At 37.6% G+C, this 23,426-nt stretch overlaps 1 non-coding gene across 1 annotated transcript; it reads left to right on the plus strand.

Moving 5' to 3' along the window:
* The first annotated feature begins 11,100 nt into the window (after positions 1-11,100).
* LOC133833681 (small nucleolar RNA R71) lies at positions 11,101-11,205 on the plus strand. Its single transcript, XR_009893049.1, has one exon. It is a non-coding gene; the product is annotated as a small nucleolar RNA R71 (small nucleolar RNA).
* Positions 11,206-23,426: the final 12,221 nt, after the last annotated feature.

Consider the following 23,426-nt stretch of genomic DNA (forward strand, 5'->3'; position numbering starts at 1 on the left):
CGTTCTGCATGCCTCTGACCATGTACGAGAGCCGACACCACTACGTACTGCACCACTACCCTGACAATGTACCTATGTACGGTCTTGTCCCTTGGGACACCCTTGTATCAGGGGCCAATAATGCCCATCTATAAATAGGCTTCAACCCTTCAAGCTAAGGGGTTGGAAAATTCTTTGTATGCTTAGACAATTAAGGAATATACGATTTTTGCTTCATTGTAGTTCTGCATCTTTCTTCTTTAAGTTCTTCCTATCCTCTTCCTACATAGTTTTTGCAATACATTTTGAGTTTTCTAATCCTATATCGTTGATGAGTTCTCACTGTAAACATATGTACATACACATATCAAACGTTAACTAGGTCGAGTCTACGCCCTTTGACATTTGAATTAAAATATCGAGCTACCTCTTTGCGAGTAATGGGCGAGCTACAACTGAGACTCTTCCTGTCGCTCTTCAATTAGGTCTAGGAATGCACTAAGCAAGTCTTGATTCTGATCTTGGTTGTAGGTCTTTTGCTTATGCGACATTACTAGAGCCTCAACTGGGAGCACAACCTCACTTCCAAAAGTTAGAAAGAAGGGATTATGCCCAATAGAAGTGCGATGTGAGGTCCTATAGGCCCTGAGAACTTGTGGGAGTTGTTCAGGCCATAGCCCTTTAACATCTTCTAGTCATCTCTTTAAGCTCTCCTTTAGGGTTTTGTTTACTGTCTTGACCTGCCCATTAGCCTAAGGGTATGCCACTGAAGAGAAACTCTTCATTATGTCGTATATCTTGCAAAAGGTTATGAATATGTCGCTATCAAATTGAGTTTCGTTATTAGACACAATCTTCTTTGGGAGTCCGAAACGGCATAAGATGTTTTTCACAACGAAATCTAGTACTCTCTTCGAGGTTATAGTTGCTAGAGGCTCGACCTCAACCCACTTAATAAAATAGTTGATTGCGAAAACTGTGCAGCGAACTCCTCTTTTTCCAGTAGGCAACAAGTCGATTAAGTCAATCCCCCATATAGCGAATGGCCAAGGTGAAGAGATCATAGCTAGCTTCATGGGAGCAGCTCGGGCAATGGTGGCAAAATGTTAGCATTTGTAACACTTGAGCACATATGAGGCCGAGTTCTTTTTCAGCGTGGGCTAGAAATAACCTTGCCTTAGTACCTTTAGAGCCAAGTTCCCCCCCCCCCCCCCCGAAGGATAGTCTAAGCTTGCTCAGGCAAAACGAACCTTAAGAGGGGAAAAAAATGACCTCACATGTAGAGAATTCCATCAACTATAACGTAATTCGGGACCTGATACAACAACTTTCATGCATTCTTTCCATCTTCTGCCACCTTTCTAGTCGTGAGCTATTCAACTGTGTGATCGCGAAAATATATATACCCAAGTGCATGCAATCGATTCAAGTAATATAAATGATAAATAGAGTATCATTCCCATGAAGACTATTTCCCAACTACCAATAATTGTTCTTAAATTTCTATTTGGAAAAAAATGTTTAGATTAATCAATTTAATTTTAAAATTGTAAATAACTATGAAAAAAATATAACTAATTAAAAGATAAAATAAATATTAAAAAGACCTAGGGTGTTAATTTCATCCAATTTTCATTCTACTGATTTCATTAATTAGTTCTAAGTTTCTTTCTTCTTATTCTAATAGCAGATTAACATAAACCGATTCCTATTCTTTTTCAAGATATAAAATCTCATCTTATATGCAGGTTTTCTAAATCTCTGTGATAAACTTAAACATATATCAGGCATTAAGTATGGAAACCTAATTACTACACAAGCCATACAGGTACTTTCATCCAATATGCAACATATGTCTATATAATGATAGCATATTTAATTCACATCTTTCGAATTTTGAATCAAAATCATAAATCAAGAAAATATTGATCAGGTATTTACTAGCATTAGGCACACCTTATATAAATTATAATAGAGAAGAAAAATCAATATAACATCATAATTATATTAGATAGAAATCCAAGTGACTACATTAAACTCCAGATAAAAATTGTTTATTCATATCATACATGACTAAATCAACAAAATAATAATTCAAAAACATAAGATTCAAAAACTTAAAGAAGAAAGAAAAATATAAAAATGCAGAACAACTAGTCTAAGAATCAAAATTAGTCTCTAAAAACGTAATTAAAATCTGACCTAATGACCTAATTAACCCTAAGTATGAATTTATAGAAAAAAATTACAAAATCTTTGTTTTTCATATGTGAGTCACGACTTGGCCTTCTCTAGGTCGTGGCCCGCATCAATTTTTGAAGCCTCCCAAAACTGCACAAGTCTTCAGGCGCCGCGACTCAAACATCTCAAGTCGCAGCCCATGTCCAGAATGTCCACTTTGCTTAGCCTTTGACTTCGCCTTGCGCTGTGACTTATAAGGTCAAGTCACGGCACTAATTGCCTCTAGCAGCCATGTGTTTCTAACTTGCCTAGAGTCGCGACTTATAAGCTCAAGTCGTAGCTCTAATTCCATTTTTTCTCAAATTAGGTCTTTCAACTCGTCTCTTCTTCAAAAACTGACTTTTAATCGTCTTTAGCATCATTTTGAGTCCAACAACCGCCAAGACCATCGTTTTGCCACCATTTTCTCTTCTTTTTACATTTTTCTCATGATTCACCGCACCAACCTACAATAAAGACAAACAAAAGCGTAATCTTGGACAAAACACACATAAAGACTCAAGATTACCATAAAAACACATTCTAAAATGACACTAAAATGAAGTTATCAAACTCCCCCAAACTTACTCTTTGTTCCCCCTCGAACAAAGGACTCAAAACAAACCTAGACTCTGACAACATGAATTATACCAACAACAACAATTATGCCTCAAAATCATGAATGTTAATCATATAATTCTCAGAAAACTACTCAACAGTTTATTATATCTAGAATTTTGATCAAAACACTCCATCAACAGACTTTAGTATACTAACATTTTGGATTATCAAATCATGATCATTACATAAATGTATTTGAAATCAATTATGCTAACCAAATTTCTTTCCAATCGATCAATTCAAACCAAATAACTTCGTAAGCTCACTTTCTTGCTATTCTCCACTAATATAAATCATGATATGCATAAGAATCACAAGGACTTACAAAGGGTTGTAATGATGGCTTAGGTGAAGGTAGATGAAAAAGTAATTTTTAAGCTCACTTTACTATAAGCACATGGCCAAAACTCACCAACTTTACTTCCATAGTAATACAATCCCGCAATCCCTTTTTTTTCTTTCTTTAGAGAGATGTAAAATATATATATTCAATAGTAGCTACACTCTCCCAAACTTGATTTTTCTATATATTCATATTGGGAGTGTATTGATTTTTTTTTTCAATATATATACTCTCTCTAATTTTTTCACTTTTCATTTTCTAAACCCACTAAAATCACATTTAAACCCCCTTACACATCAATCCCCATAATTTTTCTCAATCATATTCTCATAGTATATTAGGGGCGTATATATAACCAAGTTTTAAGTATTAGGCTTAAATGTTGGTTTAGAACAAAAAGAGAAAAAGTTAGGCTCAAAAGGGGTATACAAAGGATCAAGTGATTTAAGGTCGGCAAGAAAAGCTCAAACAATCCAAATGATAGCCTAAATCATATTCCTAAGCATACATGATATATTATTTCGCCTCAATTAATAAGTAAGCAAGTTCTAGAATCGTAGAAAATAATTTCCACTTTCCATTCATCATTCCACTAACCAATTTCAGCAAGCATAATCAATATCAAAAACATAAATTTAACATCATGAGAAGATATTCAACAAATGTTATCTAAACTAAAATGAACTAACGGAGTATTCAATCAAGCACACAGATTTTGTTTTCAGATTTCATTTTCTTTGAACTATACTCATGACATTCATTTTATTCTCATCGACACTTGTTGTTAATCATCATTCATGTTGGTAATAAACACACTAAAACAAAACTCCAAACACTAAAAAAAACTAAACAAACCATACAAAACAAAACTAACATAAAAATAAGCTCCCTCCCCTAAACTTAAACCAAACATTGTCCCCAATTTTTAAAAATAAGTAAAGAAAGAAAACTTACCTGGTGCGAATCACTTCAAAAAGGGGGTTGATCTAGAAAAGGATGCCAAGGCGGTTGGTGAGGAAAATGATGGTGGTCTGCCTCCTGGTTTGACCATCGGTAAACCAGCTCATTCTGTCTGTCAACCTGAGTTGTATGATAATCAAGAAGTTCTCCCAAATAATTCTGAGTATGTTGGTTCTGCCGAATGATATAATCTAATCTGGCCAAGTGTGGATCCGGTGGAGCCTCAAGTGTCAAATATTGAGGATATTCTCCTCTCCTTTCTTGCTCAGCTGCCTTTGAATTGGTTGGTTGATCATTGACAGCACGCAGGTTCCTCAGCCACATCTCTTTCCTCTTCAACCATCATCTGCCTAGGTTGTGGTACTGGTGGCTCCAAAGATGGGTCATTAAATTTATACACCGTAGCACAAGAAATAGGCCCCATTGCCTTCCTATAGATATCACTAGGATACTTAGGTAACTCCCACACTTCACATAGATAAGTAATCATTGATATGTGCCCCAAACCGGCAGTAGTATTCAGTCGACATAAATCCATGTTGCTTTACCGGATAACTCGGCCAATATCGAATGAGAGTCCCGTCATAATAGCATAAACCAGAAGACACCTATCAGTTCCCACTTCAGACAAGTGAGTGTTGGGCATAAGGCGTGCACTCACAAAGAGTGTCCAGGCTTTGGCCATACAATTCATTTGATATCTTTGTAAATGCTTCAGTTCCCCATTCTGCATGAAAAAAGTAGCACCAGGAATGCCTAAAGTTTCTGGCACCCCAACCCAATCAATTTCACAATTATACGCCAATTGATAATACTCATCGTCTTCTTGAGAAAACATTGGTGATCTATATAGAGAATCAATATTATCAATGGAACATTCTACCAAAACCCCTTGCACAAACACCTTTTTATTAACAGCCCCAGGAAAATTGGCATAGAATTCATAAACCATTAAACAATTGGCCTTCGGCATCTTATCATCCACAAAAAGTTTCCAACCACGGCGTTGAATTTCATCCCTAATAATATTATAAGTTTCCTAAAGGTAAGGATCTTCTTGATATTCCATTCCGCGCTCTTGAATTTCTGGACGCTGAGATAACCTTTGATAGTGATCAAAGGCATCCTTGTTAATAAATCACGTCGGATCAAACTCTTGAATTGGTTGAGGTGTTGGTGGGATTGGCTGAGTTTGGGGTGGTTGGGTGTGGGATGTTGAAGGGCGATTAGTGTTCTTAGAAGAGGTAGCCCTAGTACGTTGTTTTCTTGGACCCATACTTACACAATTGATCAAATATGACAACACAAAAATTTGGCAACACTTCCCCTAATTTACTGTAATTTCCTCCACTGAATAACTCCAAAAATATCACTCAAAGAAACTAAATATACTAACTAGGCAGTTCAACAATCCAATTCAATCCCTTAGCATAAAATTACTTCAATTAAAACATCAAAAGAGAAAACTTACAAGCCCTTGATTCTTGAAGACTTCCCACTCCTCAATGCTTCTTTCAATCTTCACTTCTTACCAATAGAAAACAATTAGGGTTAGAGGAAAAGCAAAGAAGAAAGAGATCAATGTGAACTAGGAATTAAAAATTAAGAATATGGCTCAAGGGTATTTGAAATAGAAGGATAAGGGAAGAAATTTGAGAGCTTTTGTAAAAGAAAAACTGGTTTGGGAGGAAAGAAAATGAAAAATGAGAGGTATGGCTTAGAGAAAACGACTTTAAAACCACTATTCTTCTTTCTGACACAGGTGCGCAGTGACCCAGATAAGGCAAGTCGCGGCCAGCATCCAAATGTCCAGATTTTCTTCTTCCCAGGCATCGCGACTCAACCTCATCAAGTCGCGACCCGCCTCTAATTTAAAAACTCCAATGCTTTCTATTTTGGCCAAGGGTCGCGACTTATAAGCCCAAGTTGGGACCCGCCCCTCCTTCAATTTCCATGTGCTCTCTGACTTGTGTTAATGTCGCGACTTACAAGCTCAAGTCGCGACTTGACCTGAAGACTAATTGAAAAATAACCTTCTCACGATTTGCACGATTTTTTTTACATACTTTATACTAAAAATAAATAAAATTAAAATAATTAAACTTTACAAATCAAAAATAAAATTAAATAAAATTGTCCACTAATTAAAAATAAAATCAAAAACTAAAATAAAATAAAATATAGGAATGCCTCCTATAGAGCTGTCATTAATATCATTTAGCCAGACACTGAATACCCCATTTAAAGGGGTTCCAAAACCATCACAGATTTGAACTTTTCCACCGGTCCTTCCAAATAATGCTTTAACCTCTGACCATTTACTTTAAAATGTCATGTTTTCTCGCTATGAATCTGTACTTCTACATAAGGTAATGAGACCACAACTGTGAAGGTTCCCAACCATCTAGACTTTAGTTTTCCTGGAAACAGCTTCAGTCTAGAATTAAATAATAGCACTTTATCTCCCGGTTGGAAATCCTTTCTAATTATCCTTTTATCATGAAAAGCCTTATAATTTTCTTTATAAATATTTGTGTTTTCATAAGCCACATTTCGAAATTCATCGAGCTCATTCAACTCTAGAAGCCTATTCTGCCCCGCCATAAATAAATCAACATTCATCTTCTTCACCGCCCAATAAGCTCGATGCTCAAGTTCAACTGGTAAGTGACATGCCTTCCCAAACACCAACCGATATGGAGACATACCAATCGAAGTCTTAAAGGCTGTACGATATGCCCACGGTGAATCATTAAGCTTTTTTGACCAATCTTTCCTTGATGTGCTTACAGTTTTCTCTAAAATACTTTTAATTTCTCGATTTGACGCTTCAACTTGATCATTAGCAAGTGGATGATAAAATAGTTCCTTGCGGTGATGAACTCCATAACGAGCGCATAGAGTTGTGAATGATTTATTATAGAAATGACTGCCTCTGTCACTAATAATGGCTCTTGGAGTACCAAACCGAGTAAAAATATTCTAATGAAGAAATTTAAGTACCTCCTTACAATCACAAGTAGGAGTTGCTGCAACTTCCACCCATTTAGAAACATAATCTACTGCAATAAAAATGTACTTATTATTATAGGATGATGGGAAAGGTCCCATATAATCTATTCCCCAACCATCAAACAACTTAACTTCCAGAATTCCAGTCATTGGCATTTGATCTCTTCTGGATATATTACCGATCCTTTGGCAACGATCACAACTCTTAACAAAGGCATTAGCATCTTTAATTAGCGTAGGCCAATAAAATGCACATTGCAAAAATTTTGTTGTTGTCCTTGTTCCCCCAAAGTGACGACCACAATGTAAAGTATGGCAGTGAGTAAGTATGGAATCGTTTCCTCTTCTGGGACACATCTTCTAATCACTTGATCAGCACAATGACGAAAAAGAATGGGCTCATCCTAATAATAATGCTTAACTTCTGAATAGAACTTTTTTAGTTGCTTCCTTGACATGTCTGGAGGCACAACTTTAGCTACCAAATAGTTGACATAATCTGCAAACCATGGTATCTTCTCTTTACAGTCAATCGAAAATAATTGTTCATTGGGATATTTTTCATCAATTGGCTCCTCTTTCGCATTATGCTCATGTTCTTTTTCCAATCTAGATAAATGATATGAAACTAGATTTTCTGTCCCCATCTTATCACGAATTTCCATATCAAACTCTTGCAATAATAAGACCAATTGAATCAGGCGAGGTTTAGCATTCTTTTTTGTCATAAGATACTTAATAGCTGAATGATCTGTGTAAACAATGACCTTATTACCAATTAAATATTGCCTGAACTTGCCAAATGCAAAGACTATTGCAAGTAATTCCTTCTAAGTAGTTGCATAATTTAATTGAGCATCATTCAAGGTTCGACTAGCATAATAAATTGTTTTGAATACCTTGTCAACTCGCTGTCCAAGAACTGCTCCTACTGCATAATCACTAGCATCACACATTAATTCAAAAGGAATTTCCCAATTTGGTGATACAACAATTGGAGCAGATACCAATTTCTCCTTCAATATGTTAAATGCCCTTAAATAATCAGAATCAATGTTGAATACAACACCATTCGTAAGTAAAGTAGACAATGGCTTTGAATTTTTTAAAATTCCTTTATGAACCTCTTATAAAATCCAGCATGGCCCAAAAAATTTTGAATCCCTTTAACAGACAACGGAGGAGGTAAATTTTCTATTGTTGAAACTTGGCCCTGTCTACCTCAATTCCATGGTGTGAAATCTTGTGGCCCAATACTATTCCTTCTGTCACGATAAAGTGACATTTCTCCCAGTTTAATATTAAATTTGACTCCTCACATCTTTTCAGAACCCTTTCCAAATTAGCGAAACATCCATCAAAAGAAGGTCCAAAGACTGAAAAGTCATCCATAAAAATTTCAATACCTTTTTCCACCATGTCTAAAAAGATTGACATCATACATCTTTGAAAGGTGGCGGGAGCATTACATAACCCAAATGGCATCCTCCGAAAGGCAAATGTTCCATAAGGGCATGTGAAGGTAGTCTTTTCCTGATCCTCCGGTGCTATATGAATTTGTTGGTATCCCGAATACCCATCCAAGAAGCAGTAATAAGGATGGCCTGCCAGTTTATCTAGCATCTAATCTACAAAAGGTAAAGGAAAATGGTCTTTCCTGGTGGCCTTATTTAGCTTATGGTAATCAATACAAATTCTCCACCCTGTCACCGTACGAGTTGGAATAAGTTCATCATTATTATTATTTTTAACCACGGTCATGCCCCCCTTCTTTGGAACTACCTGGACAGGACTAACCCAAGCAATGTCAGATATTGGGTAAATTATCCCTGCATCCAACCATTTAAGGATTTCTTTCCTTACCACTTCTTTCATTGAAGGATTGAGCCTCCTTTGAGCAGCAATACTAGGCTTACTACCCTCCTCCATTAATATATGGTGCATCACTGTTGAAGGACTAATACCCTTAATATCTGCCAAAGTCCATCCAATTGCTAGCTTGTGAGCCCTTAATACCCTAAGAAGCTTCTCTTCTTCAGTCACATACAAAGAATCGAAAATAATAATTGGGAGAGTGTCATTCTTACCCAAATAAGCATACATAAGATGATCTGGTAAGGATTTTAACTCAAGAGTTGGTAGCTTCTCAATCGATGGGAGAGGTCTCTCAGGCACTTGCCCCAAATTCCTCATATTTCTTTTTATAAATTTTCCCTGATGAATTCAACCACTTATCATACTCACCGGCTTCAGTACTAGAACACTCTTTAGGACTTGCAATCAAACTCAACTCTAGTGGATCCTTAATAGATTGGACCCCTTTACTTGGTTCCTCCAAAATACTAACATAAAAACAACTGCCACTAGCCAAAGAATATTTCAAAGCTTTGAAAACATTAAAAACAACCTCATCACCTTGTACTCTAAGCCTTAACTCTCCCTTCTGAATTTCTATCAGCACTTGCCCCGTGGAAAAAAATGGTCGTCCCAATATAATAGGCACGTCCTCATCTTCCTCCATATCTAATACAATGAAATCTGCCAGGAAAATGAACTTATCTACCTTTACTAGAACGTCCTCTATAATACCTCTGGGGTGTGTTAATGAACGTTCAACTAGTTGAATAGTAATAGTAGTGGGTCTAGCTTCCCCCAAACCAAGCCTTTTAAATACAGGCAGCAGCATTAAATTTATGCGTGCACCTAAATCACATAAAGCTCTCTCACAAAGAAAGTTCACAATGGTGCAAGGCATAGTGAAACTGTCCGAATCTCTTAAATTTTGAGGCTTCTTTTGAATAGTTGCACTACACTCTTCAGTTAATGCAACCGTTTCATAATCCTCCATTTTTCTCTTAGTAGACAATATCTCTTTCATAAACTTCACATAACTAGGCATTTTTTCTAGAGCCTCAGCAAAAGATATGTTAATGTTAAGTTTATTAAATACCTCAAGAAATTTGGAGAATTATTTGTCAAGATTAGCCTTCCGAAACCATTGAGGATATGGAATCCTTGGTGTAGGCTCGATGTATTTTGGCTTTTCTGTCTTTGGAAGGTCTTCAGTAACATCCTCTTGTGTTGGACTAGTAACATGTTGATCCTCTGTCTTCTTCCCCTTGTCATCCACTGTAGGTCCATCATACTTAGTCCCACTCCTCAGAGTGACAGCTTGACATTGCTCTTTAGGATTTACCTCTGTGGAACTAGGAAAATTCCCTTGCTGTCTACTAGAAAACACTTGAGCCAATTGATGTATTTGCTTCTCCAAACTCCTGATTGAAGACCTTGTCTTTGTCATTAATTGATTTAATTGGTCTAGTTGAATTTTTGGTGGGTTCATTTGAGGATGTGGTGGTGGGTGAGATGGGCGTGGGTTTGGATCATAATATGGTCTAGAATGTAATCCATAAGTCAGTTGATGAGAGGGTTGTTAAGGTGGGTATAGTGAATACTACGGTTGTAACCCTTGATTAGTTTTCCAAGAAAAATTAGGGTGATTTTTCCAAGCAAGAGTATTGGAATTGGAGTAAGTGTTGGATGCAAATCTTGAAAAATTACCAATAACCTATGCTTTCTCCAAAGGCATATGATTCACATCTGTTGAGCAACTAGCTGTGCTCGGGCATTGTTCATAAGAATGTGGTCCCCCACAAATCTCACTACTCACGAAATTATGTACTTTCATTGCTTGTGTGGCGTGATTATTTTGTTGCAATTTCTTGATTAGAGATGCCACATGAGTGGTCAATAGCGCAATTGGATCAACTTCTAAGATTCCTGCTACTTTCATATTCTCACACTCAGTAGGCCACTTATAGTTATTCATGGCCATCTCTTCCAATAATTCATATGCTTCATTAGCGCTTTTTCTCATAAACGCTCCTCCTAATGTTGCATCTATAAATGTCCTTGTATTGCCCCCCAAATCATTGTAAAATGTATGAACTAGTAGCCACTTCTCTATTCCATGATGTGGGCATTTCCTTTGCAATTCTTTAAATCGTTCACATGCATCATATAAAGACTCCCCATCCAGCTGATGGAAGTTGTTAATCTCTCCTCTTATTCAAGCTGACTTGGCAGGAGAAAAATATTTACCAAGGAATTTCTAAGCCAAATCTTCCCAAGTAACTATAGAGTTGGCTTGTAATGAATTCAACCAACTCTTAGCTCTGTCTCTTAGTGAAAATGGGAATAATCTTAATCTTACAGCATCGTTACTCACCCCATTCATTTTGAATGTCGGACATAGCTCTAAATAGTTTGTGATATGGAGATTTGGATCCTCATTTGGTAACCCCCAAAATTGTACACAATTCTGCACAATCTCAAGAATTGAGGGTTTTATCTCAAAATTATTTGCCTCAAAAATTGGAGGACGAATGCTTGAATGTATTCCCGTAACAGTAGGGAGTACATAGTTTCTTAATGGTGGATCGGATTCAGCTACATTACCCATATTTGCATTGTTGTTGACAACGTTATTTGCGTTCTCAGCCATGGCAAAGTCTATCCTTGTCTTTATCTTTCGGTTCTGTCTGCACGTTCTCCAAATTTCAAGATCTATTAGTATGATTTCCTTTTGTCTACTTCCTCACATATACCAACAATTCCTGAAACACAATACAGCCTTGATCCGAATAAGTGTAAAATAATGAAAATAAAATAAATAAAAACCAAATTAGAACAAACAACAATTAACTTTGATATTGGAAATTAAGTCCCTGGAAACGGCGCCAAAAACTTGATCGCAAAAATATATATACGCAAGTGCATGCATTCGATTCAAGTAATATAAATGATAAATAGAGTATCGTTCCCACGAAGACTATTTCCTAAGTAAATTTCTATTTGGCAAACAATGTTTAGATGAATGAATTTAATTTTAAAATTGTAAATTTCTATGAAAAAAAACTAATTAAAAGATAAAAATCAATACTAAAAAAGACCTAGGGTGTTAATTTCATCAACTTTTCATTCTACTAATTTCATTAATCAGTTCTAAGTTTCTTTCTTCTTATTCTAATAGCAGGTTAACATAAATTGATTCCTATTCTTTTTTAAGATATAAGATCTCATCCTATATGTAGGTTTTCTACATCTCTGTAATAAACTTAAACATATAACAGGTGTAGTGGCCAAAAATTGCACCAGACCCAAATCAATTATGCCATCGACCCAATTAGAAACTACAACTCATTAAACACTAAAGAGCCCATCAGGCCAAGTCCGTAAGAAGCTACTCTGAACAACCAGGCCCAGTCTCAGCCCCAACCGAACCTTAGCCCAATTATCAAGAGTAGTGTTTGTCTTTGACTACTTTGTAAGCCCAAAAAGCTTTATAGCAACAGAACAAGATAAAAACGTGGGTAAAGGAGTTGGGTCAATCTACAAATCACCCAAAAGAATAGGTCTTCCTCCTTTTCAGGAAGAAGATCGCTTCTCACGCTCACTCCTTAGTGGCTAAGCAACATACCAATGAAAACTCTATAAAATCAAGTTTCTAGTCCTCTGAGGGGAAAAGAAAAAAGAGAGCTACTATCAAGCATTTATTCAAAAGCTCTCAATCTCTCTCTAATACTATCAGACCGATCACATAGATCATCCCTCTTTGCCACTCTACGGTGGATTTACTTGTTGTTTACTTTCTTAACATTTCTTTCTTATATACTCGAATTGCTTACTAACTTGACCGTCGAAGTCCCTTCAACTGGCACCACCCCGGTGTCCCAAGGTTTTTACGTTATTTCTTCCTTTGTTCTACAGGTTGGCAGTGCCCGCGATCCATCCTTTCTGATCATTGTAGAGTTCAGCCTCTACAATAGGCATTAAGCATGGAAACCTAATTACTACACAAGCCATACAGGTACTTTCATCCAAAATGCAACCTATGTCTATATGATGATAACATATTCAATTCTCATCTTTTGAATTTTGAATCAAAATCATAAATCAAGCAAATATTGATCAGGTATTTACTAGCATTAGGCATACATTATATAAATTAGAATAGAGATGAAAAATCAATAGAACATCATAATTAAATTATATATAAATCCAAGGGATTACATTAAACCCTAGATAAAAATTGTTTAGTTCATATCATACATGACTAAATCAACAAAATAATAATTCAGAAACATAAGATTCAAAAACTTAAAGAAGAAAGAAAATATAAAACTGTAGAATAACTAGTCTAAGAATCAAAATTAGTCTCTAAAAATGTCATTAATATTTGACCTAATGACCTAATTAAACCCTAACTATGAATTTATTGTAAAAAATTACAAAAGCTTCATTTTTCATATGCGGGTCGCGACTTGGCCTTTTCTAGGTCGTGGCCCGCATCAATTTTTGAAGCCTCCCGAATCTGGGCAAGTCTTCAGGCGCCGCGACTCAAACATCTCAACTCGCGGCTCGTGTCCAGAATGTCCCCTTTGCTTAGCCTTTGAGTTTTCCTTGCGCCACGACTTATAAGGTCAAGTCACGGCACTAATTGCCTCTAGCAGCCATGTGTTTCTGACATGCCTAGAGTAGCGACTTATAAGCTCAAGTCTCGGCTCTATTTCCATTTTTTCTCAAATTAGGTCTTTTAACTCGTCTCTTCATCAAAAAGTGACTTTTAATTGTCATTAGCATCATTTTGAGTCCAACAACCGCCAAGACCATCATTTTCCCACCATTTTCTCTTCTTTTTACATTTTTCTCGTGATTCACCGCACCAACGTACAACAAAGACAAACAAAAGTGTAATCTTGCACAAAACACACATAAAGACTCAAGATTACCACAAAAACACATTCTAAAAGGACACTAAAATGAAGTTATCACTGTGGGAGTCATCTAGGTCGATTCTTCACAAATCACTCCGACCCCCACTGGTTTTTCATTGATGCTTGGTTTCTCCAAGAATGCTACGGGGAGCACATTTAATGTGTTCGCTTCTTTGGTTGTGGAGAGTCGAGCTAAGGCATCTGCATTCGTATTCTACTCGCAGGGGACTTGTTCGATGGAATAAAACTCAAATTTTGACAGTTCACCTTTCACTTTAGCTAGATAAGCTCCCATTTTGATTCCTCAAGCTTGGTATTAACCTAATACCTAATTAACCATGAGCTGAGAATCGCTAAAACAATGAATTATTCTTGATTTTAGCTCCTTCACTACAAGAACTCCAGCCAATAATGCCTCGTACTCTGCTTCATTGTTGGAAGCGTCAAAACCGAATCTGAGAGCCATATGGAAGTGTTGTCCTTTAGATGAGATTAGGATTATTCCAGCAACAAATCTGTTCTCGTTTGAAGATTCGTCAACGAAGAGTTTCCATAAATCTTGTACTATTTTCCTCATTGCGCTTGGCCTTTGGATACTTTTCGTGGTTTATATAGTATCTCGAATTAACTAAGTTTGATGGCCCACTTTAAAAATGTCCCAATGTCTCAAGCTTTTCCAAGACCTGCCTTAAAGGTTTATCGGTTAAGACGTGTACAGTGTGGGACTGGAAATATGGCCTGAGCTTTCTTGAGACCAAAATCAAACAGAAAGAAAGATTTTTAATTAGAGGATATTTGGATTCAACTTCCAGAAGCCTCTTACTCACATAATACACTGATTTCTGTGTTCGATTTTCTTCTCGAACTAACACAACGCTGACCAAGTTTTCTATTACGGCTAGGCATAAGTACAAACATTCCCCAGTGACTGGTTCTGATAACATGGGGGGCTAAGCCAAATGAATCTTCAAAACCTGAAATGCCTGTTAGCATTCTTCTGTCCATTCAAAGCGTCTATTACCCCTGAGCAAGTTTTAGAAGGGAAGACATTTGTCTGTGGACTTCGATACGAACCAGTTTAAGGACACGACCTTTCCAATTAATCCCTGACCTTGGTGAAGGCATTTCTAATAGCGACCTGATCTTCTCTAGGTTTTCTTTGATCCCCCTTGCGTTGACTATGAAGCCTAAGAACTTCCCTAACGAAACCCCAAAGGTATATTTCTGGGGGTTCAACTTCATGTCATACTTTCTCATCGCGCCAAAACATTTTTCCATATCGGATACATGGTCATTGGTAGTGTTTGACTTGATGAGCATGTCGTATACATACACCTCCATGTTCTTCCCAATCGTGTTGACAAACATCTTATTGACCAATCTTTGATATGTTGCACCAACGTTCTTTAACATGAATTGCATGACCTTGTAGTAGTATATGTTATGTTCGATCATGAAGCAGGTGTGTTCTTGATTCACGAGGTTCATCGCGATCTGGTAATATCTAGAATATGCGTCCATGAAAGACATGAGCTCATGGTCGGTTGTGGCATCAACTAGCTGATCTATTCTCGGTAGTGGGAAATAATCTTTAGGGGAGGCTTTGTTGTGGTCAGAAAAATTGATGCAGGTTCTCCATTTTCTGTTTGGCTTCGGGACAAAAATAGGGATGGCAATAATGAAACCGCAATTTAATAAGCGAGATACCTCTTTCTCCGGAGCTTCTCCTCGTTCCTTTCCCAACAACCTTCATTTATGCACCTTCATAGGCACCTTTTTGTCAAGGTTTAAGGTATGCATCATTACGCTTGGACTGATTCCCACCATATCCTCATGCGACGAGGCAACGACGTCGAGTTTTTTTCTCATAAACTCGACCAACTCCTTTCTTTCGGTTTCAAGATTTTTTCAAACCTTTACTACCCTCGAAGGTACTTCTAGGTCAAGAATGATTTCCTCTAGCTCCTCTAAAGCCTGGAGCTCAGATCTCTCTTCGCCTAATCTTGGATCAATTTCTTTGGGTTGAGCGACTTCATTTCCAACTTCCTGAGGTTCTTCCGCCTCTCTAGAAATTACCATTGCCTGAGGTTCCTTATTTTCTTCAGTTATTACCATGGTTTGTTGTCCGGGTTATGATTTTCCCTTCATGACAATGTTGTAGCATTCCCTGACAGCGAGTTGATCTCCTCTCATGGTACAGATTCCCAAGGACGATTTAAATTTTATGGCCAAGTGGAGAACTAATGTTATAGCTTCAAACGCCATCAGCGCAGGTCTCCCCAAGATTGCATTATAGGCAGCCAGACAATCAAGTACCACAAACTCAAGAATCTTGGCGAAAACTCACGTCTCATCTCCCAATGTTACTATGAGCTCGATTATTCCTATGGCTATCATTCCTTCTCCTAAAAATCTGTAAAGGTCAATGGGGGACTTGAATAAAACATTCATAGAGCTCCCATTGTTAAATAGTATTTTGTGTACCCTCCGGATAGCGAGTTTAATAATTATCATTATGAGGCAATTGAACATGGCTAGTGTCTTCTACTGGAAAAATGATTGTTTCTTTATCCAATCACTATTGTTTAGATAACCTTTGCTTCAGGATGAACTCAGTGCCATCATGTCTTTTCAACTCCGAGATATATCTCTTCTTGGCTCCATCGCTTTTCCTGCCAGATGAGGTTCGCCTACAATGGTGGCTATGTCCCTCCCTTCAAAAGGGGGAGGGGTGATCTAATTTCCACAATCTGGTTGAGCTTGTTCTGGATTGACTTGGTTACTTGGAGATGGTTGAGGGCTTTGCTCTGCTGGTTGGTTCTGAGCATATTGAACTAATGGTCCAGCTCGAATGAGAGTCTTGATCTCATCCTTTAACTGACGACAATCATCTGTGTTGTGGCCAATATCATTGTGGCATCGACAGGATTTAGCCAGGTCTCTCTTTTCCCTTTGATGCTTCACGAGTTCAGGCTTCTTCCATGGAAGACGGGTAGAATCAGCCAGATAAATCTTTTTCTGTGTATCTATTAGGTCGGTATACATGGTGAAGATAGAAGTGTACTTCTCCCCATGCTTATTTTTCTTGAACCCATTTTGGTCATCTTCACCATTCCCTTTTCATTTGTTGCCTCTCGCCTGGTTATTCTAGGTAGCGGGCTGAGCTGTAGAAGTAGCATCTGCTACCACTCCAGCGAGCTGTAAGAGGTCTGGTTGATTCCTGCGACAACAAATTCTACCTCTTCTAGATTTATTCATTCTTGACCTTGAGCCAAGAATTCATTCGGTGGGACGTTTTAACCATTGATCAATAATAGTGACTCATGGACTAAGTGGATTTTAACCACCAAACTACATAAATTGTGGGTGTTTTTATATTTCTTTACATTTGTTTAAGGTAAGCTTAATCTCTCTATTTCAGATTTCTAAATTCCCTATTAAAGAAAAACCACGTCAACACCTACAAATCTAATAAAAAAGAAGGAACCACCAACGCTTCTCATGTTCTCTGGAAACTGCATGTAGTAGAATTCAACTTGACTGAAAATAGCAAATGCTTCAGAGAATCCTATTAAAGTCAACTGAGGAACCAAACAAAAGGCAAAAAGGGAATAAGTTGACCATCTTCTTGGTTCTATTCCTATTGGCTTTGTGAGCAAAAATTCTTCTATTTTCTTCAACTATGGCTAATATAATCATGGTTATTACGGATAGAACCAATCCAAATCCAATTCTTTGGAGCATTGTTATGCCTTATTCTTTTCGGTGATTCACCTTAAATAAGGGACTATGATGCAGTCATAGATTGGTATCAATACTGTGAGGCCAATCTTGGTGAAGACTGAGTAACAGGCAGCTACGATTTGGAACCTAGTGTTGCCAAGATGTCTGTTATAGTGTCCCAAAACTCCAAATAAGGTTTAATACCTTAATTAGCGTGTCGGGGTGGGGGGGCACGAGGGGCACTTATGTGAATTATATTATTATATAATTGAGTATGCATTATTATGTGTATTGAATGTGTTTAAAGATCCGCTTTTGTTAAAAAAATGACATTTCATAATTTTGAATTATTGATGGTATAATTGTAATTATTATGTGTATATGCATTGAGGCGACATTATTATGTGGATAATGTGATTTTTGGCATAAGTGGATCCTTTCGAGCGATTTTAGTGAAAAAGTCACAATGGAAAAAAATTCCAGCTCGGGTCAAACCTAGGGATATTTTGGGAATTTTTCATATTTTAAGAATATGGGAAAAATAAAGTTAATGGATAAGATATTACAATTTATGGACATTCGTTGATAAGTTGGAGATTAGTGGATAATTAATATTAGTGTTAAATTACTAAACTACCCTTGGGGTAAATAAAGAGAGGGAATTAGATTAAGGGTAAAATGGCCATTTGACCATAATGTTAGAAATTGTCTAAGTGCTAGAACTCAATTGCAATTCAAGTTTGAGAAACTTTCCCTCTCCTTCTAGCATTTTCCTTTCTTATTCACAAGAGTTCACCCAGGGCTAAAAAGGAAATTCTTCAAACTTTGAGGAATCACTAAGAGAATTCAAGTGTTGAAAGGAGTTTAGTGCTGCCAAGGTCCTCTGAAACCAGCTAGGGATTCAACATTCAATTAAGTATAGACTTTTCAACCTTGTTTTTTTAGTGTTATTCTTGTTCTTGGTGCAAATCGTGGCTTGGATGAATTTTTGAAATTAGAGGGCTTTGGGGTTGTTTGATGGGTATTTGGGCATTAGAATAAGAGTATGAATTGATTTGCAACTTGATTTACGATCGAATTTCATGGATTGAGTTGAATTTTATTGTTAATTTTCGAATTGGGGAAAAATTTGGGTTTAGAACCCTAAGTTTTTTATTTTGGGTATTGAGGTGTAATTGGGTGTGTTATTGGTGTTTATGTGTTGTATTTTAAATGTTGTACTGATTATGGGGCATGATTTTGGGTTTGGTGAATTTCAGAGTTGATTTTTGGGGTGATTTGGGTGCTAGAATCGCATGATAATTACATGGGTTCAATTTGGGGATTTCTGAATTTTCTAGGCTGCAATTTGTGTTTCAAGGGAACTAGCATGACCACGTAGTGTCCTAGAAGCCCTTCAATTGTGCAATAGCACGACTGCACCAGGGCCCCAGAAAGCCCAAACTTTCTGAGGGAGCGACCGCGCTAGGTGTCCTGAAAGTGTAGTTTTTTTTTTATTTTGTGAGTATATCTCGGGAATCCTAGGTTCTGATTTTGGGGCCCGCTTGGGAGCTAGGGGGACGATTCCATTACCATGTTGAATGGAATTGGAGGTCCTAAGAGCTAGGTTTAATTCTAGAACCCGTAATTGGATTTAGTCCCTAATGAGCGTTTAACGGATGTTGTGACTAGTGTGTTTTTAGAGGCTCGAGAAAGAATCGCACTCGAGGTCGTTTCACCTCTAACACAGGGCCTGAGGTAAGAAAGATGGCGTCTGCACATAGAGTAGGGCATTTGCTCTGATATTGATATGTGAATGATTATGACAGTATACCTGGAAGTTTAGTTAGGGTTATATACCCTGCTTTATATATGTGTTTGTTAGAGCTGGTTGTATTAAAATTATCTATGTCTGATCAGCAAGGGCCGTAGTCGGCGATAATCATAATTTATTCCATGATGGTAGGGCCACTATGGGAGTGTTGTACACACTCGCCAGGCATAGGCATTAATCCTGGGCCCCAGTGATGCACCTCTCTTGGCATAGGTCGTGTAAATTGTTTATTTGCTTAAATGAGTTTGTTTATAATATGTGAAGTATGCTATTTACTGTTTGTGTTTAATTGGATATTTATTATGCTCTATGGTGAAGGAAAGGGCAATGGGAAAGTTAACCAGTCATGAGTTGGCTTTGGAGTGGCGCTTACATTTTCAGCCTGCTCGACCATTAGGGTATGGACATCTGAGGGACTTGGGTTAGAAAATCTATTTTGTATCTTAGGTCAACTATTTTTTAGACCATTTAATGTAATTATGTTTTGATTAACCATTTAAGGATCCCATGTAAACCTTGTATAATATCGTTGAAAAGTTTAAAAAATTTGACCAAAATGTTTAGCACTTAAACCTTTATTTTACTTTTATTCACACTTTTAAGTACAAATGACTCACTTAACGAGTTAAGCACTATTTTAAACACACGGTGTAACCATCTGGGATTAGTAGGGTGTTACATATATTGGATTGGAGGGCTTTGAAGACCACTTGAGTTTTTTTTTTGGTTGATAGCAACATTGTAATTAATGACTGAGGCCCATATGGGAATTACTCTCAACAAACATTTTACTTCCTCAATGTGGTGCATACTGTATAATCTCCAAGGATTAGATGTCAATCCATTTGAGTTGATTGTGTCTTACAGCTCAATTATTGCATCTTTGTCTAAGCATATGAAAAAAAACATGTTGCATTTGGGTTATTACACAACATTCTCAGGGATCTTTCGTGTTAGTCACTACACACCAATATAAGTACATCCTAAAACATTAATTTTTCATATTGGTTACACACCTTATTAGAGTACAATTTAGGTTTTGTTTGGATCCTAAAATTTTATAATAGTGTAACGCCCTACTTCCTTAGAGCCGTTGCAAAGTGAGTTTAAAACGTGCAATTAACTCGCTAATCGAGGTTTTAGGTTAAAAGTGTAGCTAAACTGTAATAAAAGTCATACAATTTGAAAATATAATCATCCCTTGAAAAATTATAAAAAGATATACATTTGGGATCCCAAAGTACTATTTAGAAATATTTACAACTCAAAAATATAATTAAAGTCGAATAAACGAAAAAATTAGGTTTAATACAGACATCTCCCAAAAATGCCCCTGGCCATGGCAGCCAGGCAGGCCAAACATGTACGCGTCGCTTCACGCTCTCCGCACTCATGGTTGATCTACTTTCCCCTTGCCCTTACCTGCACCATAGAGCACTCATGAGCCGAAGCCCAGCAATAAAACCCCACACAAGCAAATAGCATATGCATAACCATCATTTAACACATAACAAAACCGCCAACAGGCTAAACACAAACGGCCATGCCGTCCTAGGCGCTTTACCAGGCCCTGGGTTCGCGGTCTACACTGTGCGGATATCCCAGGTATCCTTTAGGGGTCTCACCCTGGCAACTCACACTCTGCATGCTTAACGCTGCTCCCGGCCCCTTTCCGTACTCGGCCGTACCGTTCCCGGCCCTCGCCGTTCTCGACCTTCACCGTTCTCGGCCTTCGTCGTTCTCAGCCCTCGCCGTTCTCGGCCTTCGCCGTTCCTGACTCTTGCCGTTATTTTAAATATATGCACACATAGACAAATACTTAAACACGTATAAACATAATCAATGGGGCTACGCCCTGCAACACAATCATGTAGGGTCGTGCCCTGCAACAAAAACTATAGGGCCTCACCCTGCTCTATGGATACAACAGTTTTCTTTCCTGTGTCCCGAGCTTTCCAAGCACCGATGTCCCGAGCATAGTCCCCTAGTCTTAGCCTCACTGAAAACCTAGTCACAACGTATCAACAACACCCATCCATCAAGTTTTAATCCATTAAATAGCTTTGGGTCATAATTCTAGTCTCTAGGACCTTGAATTCTATCAGTCCGAGTGATAAAATCTATCCCGGGCCTTAACTTTTGGATTCCTGAGCCAAAAATGTCCTTGGAGTCCATAAACACACTAAGTGTCGCGGCCCCATGAACCCATGTCGCAGCCCGCCTCAACCAGAAACCCCCAACCCCAAAACAGGGCATGCGCGCCGCAGCCCAAGCTAGGCTGTGTCGCGGCCTGCCCTTCTTCCTGGCCTCCCAAGTGTTCTAGAGGGTCGCGGCTCAGCAAGAACAATGCTGCGGCCCGACCCTTCGAACCCAGAAAATCCTCCATTTTTCTCCACCAAAACCAAGCCAATTTACCCCAAAATCAACCCAACAATTTGAGCTAATCAACACAGAAGTTCTACTATAGTCTCAGCAACAAAACCTAACAAGAATTAACCCCAAACCTCATCTAAAACTCACGAATGATATTCTTCATCTAGCTCACATGCATAACTCTAAAATACCAGTAGGAAACTCAACATAACTCATATAATTAAGTGCTAGAATCCTTACCACAGTCTTATAACTTGGCCTTGAGCTAATCCTCAATCACAGCTAGCTTCAATTCAAACCCAAAATCTTCCTATAGATCAAAGTTGTTGACCCAAACTCTTAAGTCTCCTTGTTTTGATGATTAACAAATATTTGATTATTATTTGTTACTAATGATTTGTTGATTTTGTAGCAAAAACCAAAGTGAATTAGCATTTCAAAGTCAAACTTATGACCAAGGGCAAAATGGTCATTTTACCAAATTTTCCGGAAATGACCCGAAATGGATTTCAAGACTCAAGAAACTCAAGACAAAGGTTTAATTTGATTTCTTAGTCTTGTAAAGTGATTGCAAGTTTACTTTAAGTCATAAGTATAAAATTTGGCTCATTCACGTACTAAAAATGGTGATTTTTTAAAATGAGAAATAAATATCCTAAATTCACTTTTAAGAAAATACATCCCGATACGGTCGTAATGCAATTGGAATTTTTGAAATCGGATAAACGAGCTAAAAGTTATAAAGAATTGAAAAACGGGAAAATGGCATAATTCGGACTTTTGCTCTCTGTTTGCCATCCGGAATTCCGGATTGGCAACCGGAATTCCAGTTTCTCCCAGACCGGAATTCCGGTCCCCCATCCGGACTTCCGGTTCGCGGCAGACAGCTTCGAAAATTAACCCCTAACGGCTATAAACGGCTAGTTTTTTCCCAAACTCTATATAAACTCGTTTTTCACTCAAAGTTGGAGGTTGGCTGAGCATTTATTACATATACCAAACCTAATCCATTGATTTCAAAGAGCTCTCAAAGTTTAACTCATCCAAACACATATTCACACACTTGAGCCAAAATTTGTATTTATTTATTCTAAGTGTGCTTGCTAATCACTCTAGGTTTCTCATTGTATTATCATACTTCTAGAGTGATTTTTGCTTGTAATATCAAACACATTCCCATATTGTGATTGAGGTGAGGTTGGCACCGGTTTTGTAAACAACCCGGTTAGAGTGAGATTGGCACTTCAACAATCCGAAAAAGAGGTTGATAGTCCTTGGTGGTGGAAAACTATTGTAAGAGGTTTGGAAATACCTTGGTGAAAAATTCCCGGTTGTAAGGGTTAGTCAAGCCCACTAACTTGGCTCAATAGTTGAACTCAAAGCTAGGTCCATAGCTTTGAAGACCAAGGATGTAGGTGGCTTAGTTCTACCGAACCTTGTGAAATTCGAGAGTTTGCAATTTCTTAACCTTCAACTCTTTACATTACAAGTTTGATTATTTTCTATATCTATTTGATTGCCATATTATTTGCTTTTACTTGATAAATTTGATTTATTGCATAATTTGGCATATTAAGTTTTAAATTTATGAAATTAGTTTAAATTT

Source organism: Humulus lupulus, chromosome 4, assembly GCF_963169125.1.
Source record: "Humulus lupulus chromosome 4, drHumLupu1.1, whole genome shotgun sequence".
Lineage (NCBI taxonomy): Eukaryota > Viridiplantae > Streptophyta > Magnoliopsida > Rosales > Cannabaceae > Humulus > Humulus lupulus.